Source organism: Cryptomeria japonica, chromosome 10 (genome assembly GCF_030272615.1).
Source record: "Cryptomeria japonica chromosome 10, Sugi_1.0, whole genome shotgun sequence".
Taxonomy (NCBI): Eukaryota; Viridiplantae; Streptophyta; class Pinopsida; order Cupressales; family Cupressaceae; genus Cryptomeria; species Cryptomeria japonica.
The window spans coordinates 316,958,329-316,973,874 of NC_081414.1; positions in this window are offsets into that span (position 1 = coordinate 316,958,329).

The following is a 15,546-nucleotide window of genomic DNA, read 5'->3' on the forward strand; positions in this document are numbered from 1 at the left end:
CATCACTTTCCCTAGTAAGCATTAGGTGATTTTGTGATCTAACGTTTGTTTTGTAGGGTGCGGTTCCTAACTGTGTACTGCAGATACCGCTGGGGGCTTCGTCCGACGACTTATGGATATATCCTTTTTCAAATAATGTTTACTTTTCTGTACTTTAGCTTGCATATGCACGTAGTACTCATATGACCGCTAAAGTGGGGGCTAAATGTAGCGTCGTAAATTATACGCACTCGCTAGGGTGGTACAATTTCACACCTAGTTTAGCACCCGCCTTAGTGCATTTTGCATTCTACATTGCATCTCTCCTTAAGCACTTAATTAATCAAATTAATTAGGTCTAAGGCCCTATTTCATCATTTTCTACATCATAAAGTTGGGCCCTTTCACTAAAGAGTGCCCTTCGCATTTTATTCTTCCAATACACCACTTAATCAAAAACCCTAATTAAGTCCTATTTCGAACTTGGGGGCTTGGTTTCGGGGTCTAAACATCTCGAAATCACCTGTAACTTCGGGATTCTCTCTAAAATCATCATATCCGATGGCCCTGAAAATTTGGTGAAAAGTTGTCAGGACCATGGCGCCCATGCAACATGGTCCTGGACATTTTTCCTGAAATTTTGGGAGCACGATCCAATCATAAAATAAAGCTTAACCCCAAGAAATTGGTGGGATATTCAATCTCTAGGTCGGCCAAAATGCGAATTTACGACCTAGGGTTTCATACATAAGAGCTCTCTTTCCTCATTTGGAAGGATCGGATTTTTGTTTCCAGGAACTTCATATGCAGCGAAAGAGCAGATCTTTGAGGACTTCAACAACACTCAACATCATTTTATCAAGCATCCATCAAATTCATTCATCCACTTAGGGCTTGGAAGACATTGAAGAACAATAGGAGATTACTGACTGAAGATTGGCTTGTACTCCTCCCTTGAGGGTTGGGTATGATTTCGTATTGTTTTCATGTCTTTGCATAAGCTTTGATACATCATTTATTCATGCTTTAGATCACATTGCATCTTGATTTAGAGCATTTACATTATCATTTACAAGCAATTAGGGTTTACTTTCTAGGTTGCTCTAGTTTGCTTTCTTGCATTTTGGACCTTGCACACACACTAGGTCTGCACACACAATACATTTTACAAAACAACTTGGCTATTCGTGGAGGTGGAAATCACTGAAGCGGGGGTTTGACTAAGGCAAAACCCTATATAGCCGCCCCTCCCCCTTTTCAAATATTATTGCAGGTTTCGGGATTCAGACGACGCCGCGGGACACAGATCCAGAGAGAGAAGGCTGAGGCAGAACCCTGTGTGAAATTGCAGCTCGGAAGACCGGGACAGGGGCACTGGGCGCCCTGGTCCTGCCAGGACAGGGGCGCTGCGCGCCCTGGTCCCTGGGATAGAGGCGCTGGGTGCCCTGGTCCTCCGGACAGACAGCTTTCCGACAACTTTCCGACAGTGTTTCAGGGTGCAGAACAGTGGTTTCCGGTGCAGTTTTCAGGACAGTGGCACCCACGCCCCCGTCCCGAACATTTTTAGTCTGATTTCGACTCTGGGTACATATCTGCATTCTTATTTTATCCTTCCACTTACAGCTATTCATTGTTTAATCTCAATTCTGCAATCTTGTTATTAGTTCATACTTGCATTTTGAGATTAGGGTTTGAACTTGCATTACTTGATCTTACAATTTCAACAAGGGAATAGAAATCCTAATAGATATCCCGTGGCTCTCTCTTTCACCAAAAGAAGTAGCCAATTGTGTGATATCTCTAGGCTCTTTCGTATTCCGTAATGTGTGTCAAAAGGTAGGATTAGGGCATGATTAACCTAGTCTCGCTTTTTTCCCCTACACACATTCCTACCCATCTACACATTTTTTTCCTTTTCCAAGCAATTTGGATGCCAAGCATACAAGTCATGAGTCAAACAATCCACATGCATTTAAGGATCAACATGTCCCATCTAATCGACATGTAAAAACAAATAAAAATGTGATCCAAAAAGAAAAAGAGATATACAAAAGGCCACAAAGGCCCGTTGAGAAAAAGAAAGAAATTTCAAAAACCATATGGGTTCCTAAGGTGCTTATAGAAGCAATGCATTCCAAGACACTACAAAAGAAATAAATTTCCAAAAGGCCACAAAGGCCCATAAAGAAAGAAGAAAATTCAAAATGTGTATGGCTTCCCAAGTCTTACATTGAGACAATGCATTCTAAAGTATCACAAAAAAATGAAAAATCAAGAACCATGTGGATTCTCAAGTTGCTCGTACAGGACTTGCACACTAAAGAAAAATCAAAATTGACATTCAAGTTTTCTACCCCAGCTTCTCCCACATCCACTATCCTAAAACCTATTTCACCTCTTTCATTCATTTTGGCTCCTTGTGTCCTAAAATCTACATCAAGCTTTCCATCAAAATCACTAACTCCGAAATCCACTATTCCTCCACTAGCCCACCACCCCTCAAGGTGCGTGCCAATGTTGATTTTGCCAGCATTTCCATCTAGCCATGCACAATTCTTCCAGCATCCCATCCATTATCCAACACCTATGTTATATCCTTCCATCCCTCTTATCCAATCCTTTGCATAAATCTGTATAACCTTTCCATCTTATCATCCATTTCATCTCCCTTTACCATCATCCTATCAACATCTTTGAGGATACCTTCAATAGCCATGGATCATTATAGAACATCTTTCAAGGGTATTATCCAGAGAACAACTTGATTCTTAAGTCACATCTCCTATCATGTATCCATTATCTTTCAAAAGTTCAAAAAAGTCAACAAAAAAAAAACATGAAAGAAAGAAGTCAAAAAAAAAAAAATGAAAAAAATGGAAAAAAAAAAGAGAAAAAGAAGAAAAAAAAAGTGAAAAATCAGAAAAAGTAAAGAGAAAAAAAATTCATCCACTGGTGAAAACCTGGCAAACAGGCACCTTGGGTAAGTACCATGATGAAAACCTGGCAAAGAGGTGTCATGCGTAATCCATTATCTTCTTGCACTATTCACTGGGGGCAAGTTACATCTATGTGCATCCATCTATTATCCCCCATCCTCCATTATCCCTTATTCACTCTATATCCATCCATATCCCTTTTTCCACCTTTGATCTTGACAAGGTTAAGGACCTTTGTAGGCTTAATCTATCCCTTGATCTTGATCCGAACGAAGGACATAAAATGTAACAAACCTCTTGATATGGTCATTTCTTTGGACCATATGTCATTAGTTACACCATACCCTTACTTTATATTGTTATATCTAGTCCTTGAGCTTGGATTAATATGCTACCCTATTCTGAGATAGTCCTTAACAATCACATAAGCTTCCTCCATCATTCGCTTATCCATTCATGTCCTATTCATTCATTCATCCACTCAAAATCCCTTTTACCTTGCTAGACACAAGGGGCAAACATGAAAAAATCTTTAAAATCATAAAATGTCTTGAAAAAATCTTTAAAATCATAAAATGTCTTGATAAAATCTTAAAAATCATAAAATGTCTTGAAAAAATCTTAAAAAACATAAAATGTCTTGAAAAAATCTTAAAAATCATAAAATGTCTTGAAAAAATCTTAAAAATCATAAAATGCCCTGAACAAAATCTAAAAAATCATAAAATGTCCTGAACAAAATCTTAAAAAATCATAAAATGTCCTGAACAAAATCTTAAAAATCATAAAATGTCCTAAAAAAAATCTTAAAAATCATAAAATGTCTTGAAAAAATCTTAAAAATCATAAAAGGCCCTGAACAAAATCTTAAAAATTGTAAAATGTCCTGAAAAAATCTTTAAAATCATAAAATGTCCTTAAAAAATCTTTAAAATCATAAATTGTCCTAAAAAAAAAAATCTTAAAAATCATAAAATGTCCTGAAAAAATCTTAAAAATCATTAAATGTCCTGAAAAAATCTTAAAAATCATAAAATGTCCTAAAAAAAATCTTAAAAATTATAAAATCTCCTGAAAAAACCCTAAAAACTAAAACATTCATAAAACCCTAAAAATCATAAAACTCCGAAAAACATGCAATAAACATTGCGATGACACAAACACTTTGGACAAGCATGCAACTTTGGAACTTCAACGGACTCATGACAAGACGAGACTTAAATTGAGCAAATAGGACAACATCTGATCAACTTATACACCCGAACCCATCAACTGTGAACAAAAATAAATAAAAAATCATTCGACATGAAACATATTGTTTTCTTATTTTCTCTTGGTTGTTTCTGATTTTCCTTTTTGGTGACATGTCTTTTAGCTTTTCTAGGATGTCTTTGACTAGAAAGGTAAGGATGGGGCATGTTCACTTGTTTGTTGCTTGCGGGATGTTCCTTAGGAATATGATGACACGTCTTAGGACATGATCACTTAAGATCATTGAGGACATATTGGTCTGATACACACTAAGGCGTTCCTTTACTGTCTGATATGTTTTCTTTCTCACAATTGGTGTGATTGATTCATTTGGATCTAATTTATATCCAAATGATTTTTTGCCTTTTGCCATGATAAGCTCGATGATGATACAAGCACTTAAAAAGCACAAGAATTCTCATCACCTTTCATATCCTATTTCTCATCATTCTTCATAATCATCACTTTTCTCTTCTCATCCTCCTTTTCATCTATCTTTTTCATCATTTCTTTCATCATCTTCTTCATTCTTCTTATTGTAGTGAGATCCATCAAACATTTTATCCAACTGATGCATGTCTTTGAATCTTTAATCTCTTTTTCAACCAACGTGCTTCATGCAATCTTAATGCCCCTGGAGTCAATCAATCAATCAATCAATCATTGGATCACCTTATCTTGCGCTAGCATCAATCCCTATCAGCTTAATCAACTCAATCAGCTTATCAACCTGGCTATACTGTTCATTTCCATCAATTGTTTAGTTACGCCTCATCAACTATGCATTTCCATCAAATGTACACACATCTCAATCTAATTACTTGCACAATATCAATCATCCAATCTTTCTCTCCCATGATCTATCAAGAGACCAATCTCCATCAATTTGTTCGATCAATCTCTCGAGGGTGCATAACCAATCAATCATCACCCTTACCAAGACACCTCTGGGGCATATATCAGTTGATCATTTTCTTTGAAACAACATGACATGCTGCATTGTCTCAAAGAGGGGCAAAATGTAGACACATAAAATTTTCCATTAATTTATCCTCATTTAATTTCAAATTTCTTCGAACATTGGGCGAGTCCTTATTATTACATTATTATTTTTCCATAATTCATTATTCATAATTCCCATCTTTTATTATATTATTATTAATATCTTACCATTTATCCATTAAATTTATTAAATAAAACATTATATCATATTCATGCACTCACCTTATATATATTTCTCTATTTATTTAATAAAATCCTTAAATATCCCCTCCTACCACTTACCATTTCCCACTTACCATTTCCCATTTACCACTCATCTTGTATTATCCCATATTCATCCCATAACATGAACTCGCCCGAACAAAATCTATTTAAACAAAGCCCCCTCTCTTATTTGAGGATCTCATCTTTATGTGTCGAACTTATGTCAATTTGAATCCTTCACCATCTTTGCATTTTGAGCACTCATCCACAACTTTTGCATTCAAAATTCATTGCTTGCATCTCTTGAGATTTTTCATGCATTCTTTTATTTCATATTTTTTGATCAATCACACATCTTTATTTTAAAATTATCTCCATTCACCATAGCCTCTTGTGCACAATGCTCTGAGAGCTAAATCTTAAAAGTACAAGATCTTGGTTGATTGGAGAGCAATGGAGGCAAATTCTTGTTAATGCATGTGTATTTCTTTGTTTAGTTTGGCTTTGCATGTGTGTGTTTTGCAGGTACTTCATTGTTGGATGTTGGAAGAAGCCAAGTCCATGATTTAGTTTCCTATTTCCTCCATCTACAATATCATACCAGTCTCTTGTCCATATCTTCAACAGAAATCAACACTAACTTGTGTACCAATTACTCCATTGATCATTATGTAGGATGACGCACTCTTCCTTACCGGTGACCTGCTATGCTAGTTGACCAATGACACCATTTATGATATGCATCATTGACAACACTGCTCATCAAACTCTCATACTGTTTTTCATCCTATACCAGTTTACATCAATGACAATATAATGCCAACAATCTCCCCCTTTGGCATTGATGTCAACACATGTAGTATCTGACATACTATAGATTCTCTTTCTCCCCCTTTGTGTGTTCCATGTATGCTCACACATGTAGTCCATGTATGCTCACACATGTAGTATGCAGAATACTATAAAATCTCTCCCCCCCTTTGACAACAATGGCAAAGGGCATTGTTAGGATTTTTCCTCCTCCTTGTGTCTTTTGGGCACTGACATAGTTTTCTCTCTTTCTTTTTGTCTACCAGATGCTTCTCGTCCTTTGAACATCATACATTGCATCCTCTCAATTCACAATACTTGAGATGGAGGGCTCAACCACCAACTGACACTAATTGTTCAGCAACCAAGTGTATATGCAAACTGGAAACACATGCATATACAAGTCCAAAACCAATTGAAGGCACATGTGTCAGTGAATACAACATACCTCCAGGTCAGACTGCATCATCTCCCTTTTGATATGCATAAGTTATTCAGACCCCAAATTGTCGATACCAATTGTATCTCTTTTGATACCAAATGCATGTTCCCTTGTGTAGGTAGCTCTCCTTCTTTGTAGGCAACTCTCTAGGTGGTCCAGTTGTGATTTTAATTGGATAGACATTGAAATATCTCACAACCTCAAACACTTCCAAAAACACAATCATACTGGTACAACCATAGACACTTCCACACCCTCTATGTCGAGCAATTCTGATACAAGTCAGAAAATATGGTTGTCAACTCCCCCTAAGTCATACATCCCAGGTTTTGATTTGTTTGTTAGGTTCTAAGCGAGAGCCAACCTTCCCCTTATACCGGTTGAAATGTGCATATGTGATCAATATGATGATCTTTCAGCTCCATTATATCCACCACAAATTATGACATAAACCTATGTGTACACAATGCCATACAATATCACTGTCATGTCACATATCAAACCGGTTCGCCCAAAAAGATGCATGTATACATGATCAACTACCGAGCCATCATATGTCATTTAGGTCTTTTCCAATACCACCTGAGACATAACCACTTCTTCATATCATAGCGTTGGATTTATTGCAATGATCCTGGACCTCATTGACTTACATATCCTACAATACCAATTAGTATACATACCAGTAACCTACTACACATATCGGTTTCCCATACTGGTCCATCAACACTATCGGAGCACCTTCCCTTAACTCTTGTATTTTTGTGTCAATTTGCATTTGATACCAATTGTTAATTGGCCATCTATTGACACATGTTGTAGTGATCCATCTCTCATTTGTAGGTGTGTAGCCAAGGCAACCACTACACACACTTGCCATCTCATTTTCTTCCTTCATACCGACAACAACCTGTTCTTCCATTTGTCCTCTTCCAATGAGGGGTTGAATGATATGGTCAATGTACTACTCCCCCTAAGGTCTTGCATCTCCTTTAAGCCTTATTAGACATCACCTTTGCATTGAATGCACAGTGTCAGTCCATGGTCCTACTCTCTTCCTTCGTCCTCCATACCTGCATTACTTCACCTTTCTTCCCATTTTCAATCTTGGGAGTAGTTTTTACCTTCTTCTGTTGATTGGTCCTTGCTCTTCCAGATTCTGCATCATGACTGGAATCATTGTTGTAGAAGAATATTGTGTTCATTCCATACACATGATTGGAGGACCTTCTTTCAAACTAGTTTGATCATCTTCTTCTGGTAATGCCATTGTAACCAGCTACCAGAACTAGTGGACCTCTTGATCTTGTAGGAAAAAAACTTCTTCTCCTTTTGTTCCATGCAACATTTTGTCTCTCGTATGTTGTATATCCATTTTCATGTTGAGCATAGCTTTTATACCGACTATCATGTGACAAAACTTTCATGTTCCTACATTCATGACTTCTATGCTCAAGTCCATTGCAATTATAACATACATAATTTGCATTTCTTAAGGCACCAAATGGACTCTTCTTATTATGCATAGGAGCATATCTATGCATGTTTCTACAACTTGACATACTATGGCCATATGCATTACTTCTTGGATAGGAAACATTCTTATTTCTAGACCTCTTTATGCATTCATGTGCCCTATGACCATGATCTTTGCAAGAGAAGTAGTAGCCAGTTAAGGATGGTATATGACTTACAAATTTATTCTGCCATGCATGAGGAGATCTTGCTAGTTTAGTATCTCCATGTCTAGTTCTCCGCGAATGGATCCTGGGATGTCCACTTTCTGGAGTTCTTCCATCTGATCCCTTCTTTTCCCACACTTTCTTTGTCTTGCAGGCAGTAGAATTTACTTGTAGGAGGTCTTCTATGTTGTCTTCTTATGTTATTGCTTTCGGTGAAGCTTCCTTCTCCCATCTTCCTTTTTCCTTTGGGATCTGCATTATTGTTTCTTCTTGCAGCACTGGTCTTCATCCTTAGTTTCATGTCTACATCGGTTGTAGTTAGGTCAAGCTTCTTCCTTGGATCATTTCTAACTGTGAAGATCTATCCCTTGTTATCTCCATTAGAGGAGACAAACGAAATATCATTGTGGGGGAAATTCTTGCTAGTGGAGCATTCACCAACATCACTTCCTAATCCTCCGATATCCTTGGAATGCTTTTTCTTCTTCAAAATTTTGTCCAAGGCATCACTGCTGCTATCAAACCGGATCCTCCCCTTGAGCTCATCTTGAAATTTCTCAAGGTCATTTTGGAGATTCTCCATTTCTCCTTCTAGGTGCTCAATCTTTTTATCCTTGGCCTCTAGCTCATATGATAGCTCATTACACCGACACTCCTTGGTGTCTTCTTGTTGAGTCATCAACTCTGAGATACATTTCTCATATTCTTCAAGACATTTGATCAATCGGTTTTGTTCCCTAAATGCAACATTATTGAATAACTTGTATTCATTCCTCACTCTACTAAGTTCTTCGAGTGCACTTACAAGTTCTCCTTCAAGATCAACTTTTGCTTCAGCTTCTTCTTCACCTTCACTATCACTGCCAAACACATTTGGTCGATAGGAATGATCTGCATGATCATTCTCAGATGTGTGCCTCTCATCTTTTGATTCTTGAGCCATGAAGAGGTGAGTTTCTTCTTCATCATTATTGTTGCTTCTTAGAGATCTTCCTTCACCATCTGCAGACACATGAGTAGCATTTCTCATCTTGTCTTCACAAACTAGTTTTGTAGTGGTAGGCCCATTTCCATAGAGCTTCTTTAATCCATCCCATAAGCTCTTTGTCTGTTTGCATCTATCCACCTGTGAGGAGATATCATGTGTAAGCCCACAAAATATAGCCTTCATTTCTACATAATTGCACTAGTATCTTCTTTCTACTTTTGAATCAGTTTGAGGACTGACTTGACTAGGGCAGCCACTAACAACTGACATCTACACATCAAACCCTAAGGAGGATAGGTAGACTTTCATCCTACAAATCCAAATAGAATAATTTGAACCATCAAATATAGGAGTAGGGATTGACACTAAACAAACCATTGTGTTCAAATACCAGTGTAAATTTAAAAATTGGATCCTAGTGACTCCCCACCTAGGAGAGAGAAAGGAAGCCACTAGGATGATTTTCACTTGGGAGGAACTTTACATTCAAAATAGGGGTTGAATCCACTAGATCCAAATCCAAGGGGAACAAGGATGTGAATGTCAAGTGCATTGCAAGTGATTGAAGTGTGATTTACCCTCTTTTGTAAATGAGAAAGTTGACTTGTTGGCTATGCCGAAAAGAGAGGGAAAATGAGTGAAATGAAGAGCTATTGGTTTGGGATTGTGTTGTAACTTTGGATCTGAGCTAATTAGACTGATACGGATCTGCCCTGCAAATTTGGAGAAAATTCATTGGGACCATGGCGGAATGTACATTGTCCTCCACAAAATCCATGAAACGAAAAGAGTTCTTCCATCTCTGCAAATGAAGCCCAAACCTATAATTACAGCTGCGCACCTGCAACCTACACACAAAAAAGAGAAGAAAAGGGGTTTGTGGATAGGGGTTTGCCTAAGTAAAACCCCAATTGAGTAATCAACCTTCAAAGAAAGTAATTGCAAATGCTTGAATGTAAACAATGAATATGTATACCTTATAGATTTGCAACTTGTTGATGATGATTGCTTTGCTTCTTGAATGTAACAATAAATGTTGTATGAAATGGCATGTAACATGACAAAACCCTAACACACACACATGCTTGCAAATGAATGTTGTAATGTTGCTCCAATGGATGAATGAAGAAGACTTGAATGCTTGAATGCTTGAATGCTTGATGATGACCTTGAAATCTTGTATCTTCTCCTTATGCTCCTTATCCCTTATCATTTGTCTATTTGTTATCCATTCATCCATGAATGAGGGAATTGAATTCCTTTTTATACATGCCTCAAGGATTAATTTTCAACCACCGAAGGCCGAAAAAGAGGAATTTCAAACCCCGAAGACAAATTGTGCATAGGAGATCATGCAGACCTAACATAGGGCCACCCTAAGGGGTGGGGACAAGGTGCCACACCCCTGTCTTAGGAGGATATGGGTGCCACGCCCCTATCCTGCCCTATTTTGGGGCCTAGACATGGTTTAGAGCAGACACGGGACATGAAGGAGGAAGAATGAAGGGTTGGAAATGCAAAAATAGGTCTCGGTTAGGGAAGAAGATGTTGTCGCCGATGTGAGGACCCAAAATATGGTTAAAATTGTAGGGGTCGCAATTTTATGACACTACATTTAGCCCCCACTTTAGCAAGAGTATGGCATATGCCACTACTACCACTAAAGTAGAAGAAAAGAGAGATGAAGATGAGAGACATGGATCAATACCACAAGGAGTATAAGACACCAATAATATTGAGGAGAAAAAAGCCCCCAATCTTAGGGTCTCAACTCATGCCAACATACACAAGAGAACACAAAATAGAAAGGAACAAGACACACAAAAACAAAGACAAAGAACAAAAAGACACACGACAGGAACAAGACACAAGATGAAAAACCAACTAGCTGAAGAGATCTCGAGCTCAGATGTCTCAACAACTAATCAAGACACAAAGAACAACTCCATCACATAAACACGAGCGATCACATAAAAGAGAAAAGCTGACATCATCCATGAACTATCAATAGTAAAACTATGAGTTCATGAGAGGAAGAAGATAGAGAACATGAATACACACTTTAGTGATCCATGAGAAGAAAAGATAAGAAGAAAGAAACCATGGACATATCACCCCTAAAATTAGGTGATCCATGGAGAGAATTACATGGAAAATCTTGCCCCTAGAGACTATCTAGGTGATCCATATAAAGAGAGAGATTGAGAAGACCATTAGTTCTACTCAACCTCATGCATGTTTGTGCAATTAAGGTTCAAAGCACCTCATAGGAGTCTATGCCCGAGTACGCTACAACCTGTATAGAATGTATAGTACAAGTGTCAAGAAAGGTGTGATATCTCACTCTAAGAGACCGTGCTCTAGTTCCGATAATAATCACAATGCATAAGAGAAAAGTGGCATCATCTCACTCTAAGAGACCATGCTTTGGTTTCGAGAATGACCCATTGTACAAGACAAAAGTGGAGATAAGTGGCAACATCTTGGTCTAAGAGGTTTTCCTCTAGTTACAAGAATGTCTCATTGTACAAAAAAGAAGAAGTAAAGACATGTCGCTCTAAGAGACCGTGCTTTGGTTCCGAGAATGACCCACTATACAAAAAGTGACAACATCTTTCTCTAAAAGGTTTCCCTATGGCTCCAAGAATGTCCCACTGTACAATGCATGAGAGAAGTATAGTACAAAGGAGCTGTGTGGGTGCCCCCCCCTTAAGATGTCAACATAGGTTGATGTTGATATCTTAAGGAAAGCAAAACGAGGATACCTACCTTCATCACAAAGAAGATAACCGCTATCAAACGATGTCGTAAATCCAAGAAAGAGAGGGAATACTCTTCAAGCAAGGATAAGATAGTTGAAAATATATATCTTGTTGTAAGTGTAAAGGTGATCCTTGGAGGAGAAGAGATCTTTGTTCAAAAGACATCTACCCCCAAGAGGAGTTATCCTAGACAAATATAACATCTTCTAGAACAAGAAAAGGAAAGAACAAAAATGCAATCCTTCCTCCTATTTCTAGGTGAAAGGGATTCTTGATGAGGGATGACTCACTTTTAGCCCCCAGAGGGATGGTTGAATTTATCAAAGATGTACATTACCAAGTGTAAAAGAGGTCGTAGTCAAGGACCAACACCTCTTGTATAAGAGACAATTCTTGAGTGAACAACAATAATTCCACACAAGGAATGACATCAAGTAATAGAATTCACACCATCCACTTAATAAGGCAAAGTGGATCCCTAGAGAAAGAGAGAGAGAAGGCTCATTGCCCCCCAAGCTAATGGGACAATGAGAAGAGCTTACACAATCTACTAGAGAGAGATTAAACATAAGCAAATGTGCAATGAAGTTACATGAACACATGCAAGAAAAGACATTAGTAAATGTAAAATACATGTCTCAAGAAGTGGTAATCTTCAAAAGGAAGAGAGAAAAAGCATCATAGATTCCCCAAGGGGGATTAATCATAAAAGCATACCATTGTAAGAAATGATAATCACATATGAAAAATGCAGCCCCTAAAAGAAATAATGATAAATGAGAAAGAAAGAAAGGGAAAGGAGTGAAAATCCTTGCCCCCCAAGTGAGGAGAACAAGGAGAGACATTACACATTTTGTGATGGTGATCAGTTTCAAGTGACATGTCATCCAAGTGGAACAACATCCTTTCAAGGAAGGGATACATGCTTCTCAAGAGATCATTCCTTGCTAAGGGGCATATCATACTTGTGAATATAGAAACCATAGAAGAGGTAAGATTTCCAAGAGAATGAAGGAAAGAGAAGAAGTGCAATACTCATTAAAAGATGTGCCTCTGTAAGCAAAGAGGAAAACCAAAGAACAATTATATGCTCACATAAGAATAAACCTATGCAAGAAAAGAGATCTAATAATGAATTATGCACAAAAATAAAGATAAATGCATAGAAATAAAAAGAAAAATGGACTTCATGTTGCTGCCCCAAAGAATGATAAAGTAACACAATACCACCACTTAATGATAAAGAGCCCCCAGTTAAGTTGGCCAGTTATGTCATAGGTGAAGAGCAACATGAAGGGAAAGGAAGTGCTAAGGCATGATGTTTATAGCTAGATCTGTTGTGAGACAAATGTGTGCAAGATCATATTGTAGTTGAACAAATTTCTTAAATACATAATATTTTAAAAGAGAATGTGAATATAAATCATGAAAAATGCAATATTCAATACCTTTCACTTTCTTAAGATTTTTGTCTTTATTTTGAGGAAAGGAAATGTTCTTGTCATATTTCAACTTCCAATAGATTCTTGTAGCTAATCTGTCAAGATGGTAAATATTGTTTTGCCATGAAGAATAGGGTTTGTTAGAAGAAGAAGTTGCATTATCCACCATTCTAATTTTGCCACTATCTATGCCATCTTGAATAGATTTTTGAAAATCAGGGCAATCATCAACATTATGGTCATGGGTTTGAAGAAATGAACAAAAAGGATGCTTTAAAGAAGAAGCATTCTTGCAAGCTCTCTTGATTTGTTATTTTTGAAGGTAATCTTGAAAGTTTTGAAGCCTAAGGAATTCATCCATAGAAAGAGGGGTACTACTTCCTAGGCCTCTTGTAGTAGTTTGTGTAGGAGGATTTATAGGGACATGAATTCCATGCTCAAATTTCACAATTCCTTGTCCTTTAAAACCTTGTTTTGTAATTATATGAAAACTATGACTATAAGAATGTTGCAATTGACTAGATGGAGGAAAAAGATCATGAATTTATTTGAAATCTGATGTGTAAGGAGGTAGAAAAGGATTTTTAGATAAAGGAGGAGTATCATGTGAAATGAGAATATCTTTGCCTTTATCAAGCTTATCCTTTTTGGAAGATTGGGGAAGAACATTTTCATCATCTTAAAGCTCATTTTTAGTGATTTCTATGTGAGGAGAAAGCTCATGAATAAAATGCATGAAATCTTCCTCTCTACATAGACTTTGATATTGAAGATAGGTCCTAGGAGAATAAGGAGGATCTAAAGATGTAATAATATTGATGTTTTCATATTTCCCCCCTTGCTCAAGGGTACATGTAGAAGAAGAATATGGATCCATATTACTTTCCAATACTTTCTCTCTTGTAGAAAGATCATTGGGTAAAGCATTAGATCTCATTTTATTTGCACAAGATACCCTAGGAGAGGTACAAAGGTTAGGATCTTTTGGTTTAGGATCTACAAAAGCTTTAAGGTGATTAACATAGGAAATGCATTTTGTTAACAACATCACCATAATGCAACATAAATGATACATGAAAGCTTTGAGATCTAATTGAAAAGAAAATAATTTGGAAATCCTAACAACACAATATGACCAAGTGCTATGAAGAAAGAGAAGCAACAGGAAATGAAAGAAACTCTTATTCGACACATGATAAATATATACAAAAATTAATGTAATCACATGTGAAAGAGCAAGTAAATCCAATTTATTAATTTCCATTAAAGGTCTCTTAAGTGAAATCTAAATTTGGTGGAACAACAGATCTAAAATTAGGACCTTTTTATGAAAATTAATTTTAAGATGTGAATTTGATGGAATTTGAATTTGTGTTTGACCTTAGAGAGTGTTAAAACTGATAAAGTATGTTGGTTTTCTAGATTTGAGCAGAAAAATAAAGTCAATTCCGTCTCCCAAAATTTCAGGAAAAAAGTCGACCATGGCGGGAGCGCACACGATCCAACCAACTTTTTTTAAAATTTTCAAGGATGATAGAAATTATGATTTTAATGCGGAATCTAAAAAAAACAGTCGATTTGGAGATGTCTAGATCGTTCAAAATTGCAGTCAAAGGTTGAAAAAAGAAGAATCTTAAAAACTAGGGTTTATGATTTAACCACTAAATTTTTAGAGTAAAGAGATAGATTTGAATTGCAATTTTGAAATAGAAATCAGATCTGAAACAAGCAATTAAAATTGTACACTTCACAAGCTTAATTTTCTCAAAATGAAAAATTAGGGTTTTTATGCAATTAACCTCTAAAATTTGCAAATAGATCAAACTTGAAAATGAAAATTTGAAATTCAAATTGCAATTAATCAGATCTAATAATGAGAAATCAGAATTAATGTGTAAGACATTGGGTTCACCAAAATGTAGAGTGGAAAATTGGATCCTAGTGACTCCCCACCTAGGAGAGAGAAAGGAAGCAACTAGTGTGATTTTCACTTGGGAGGAACTTTACATTCAAAAGAGGGGTTGAATCCGCTAGATACAAATCTAAGG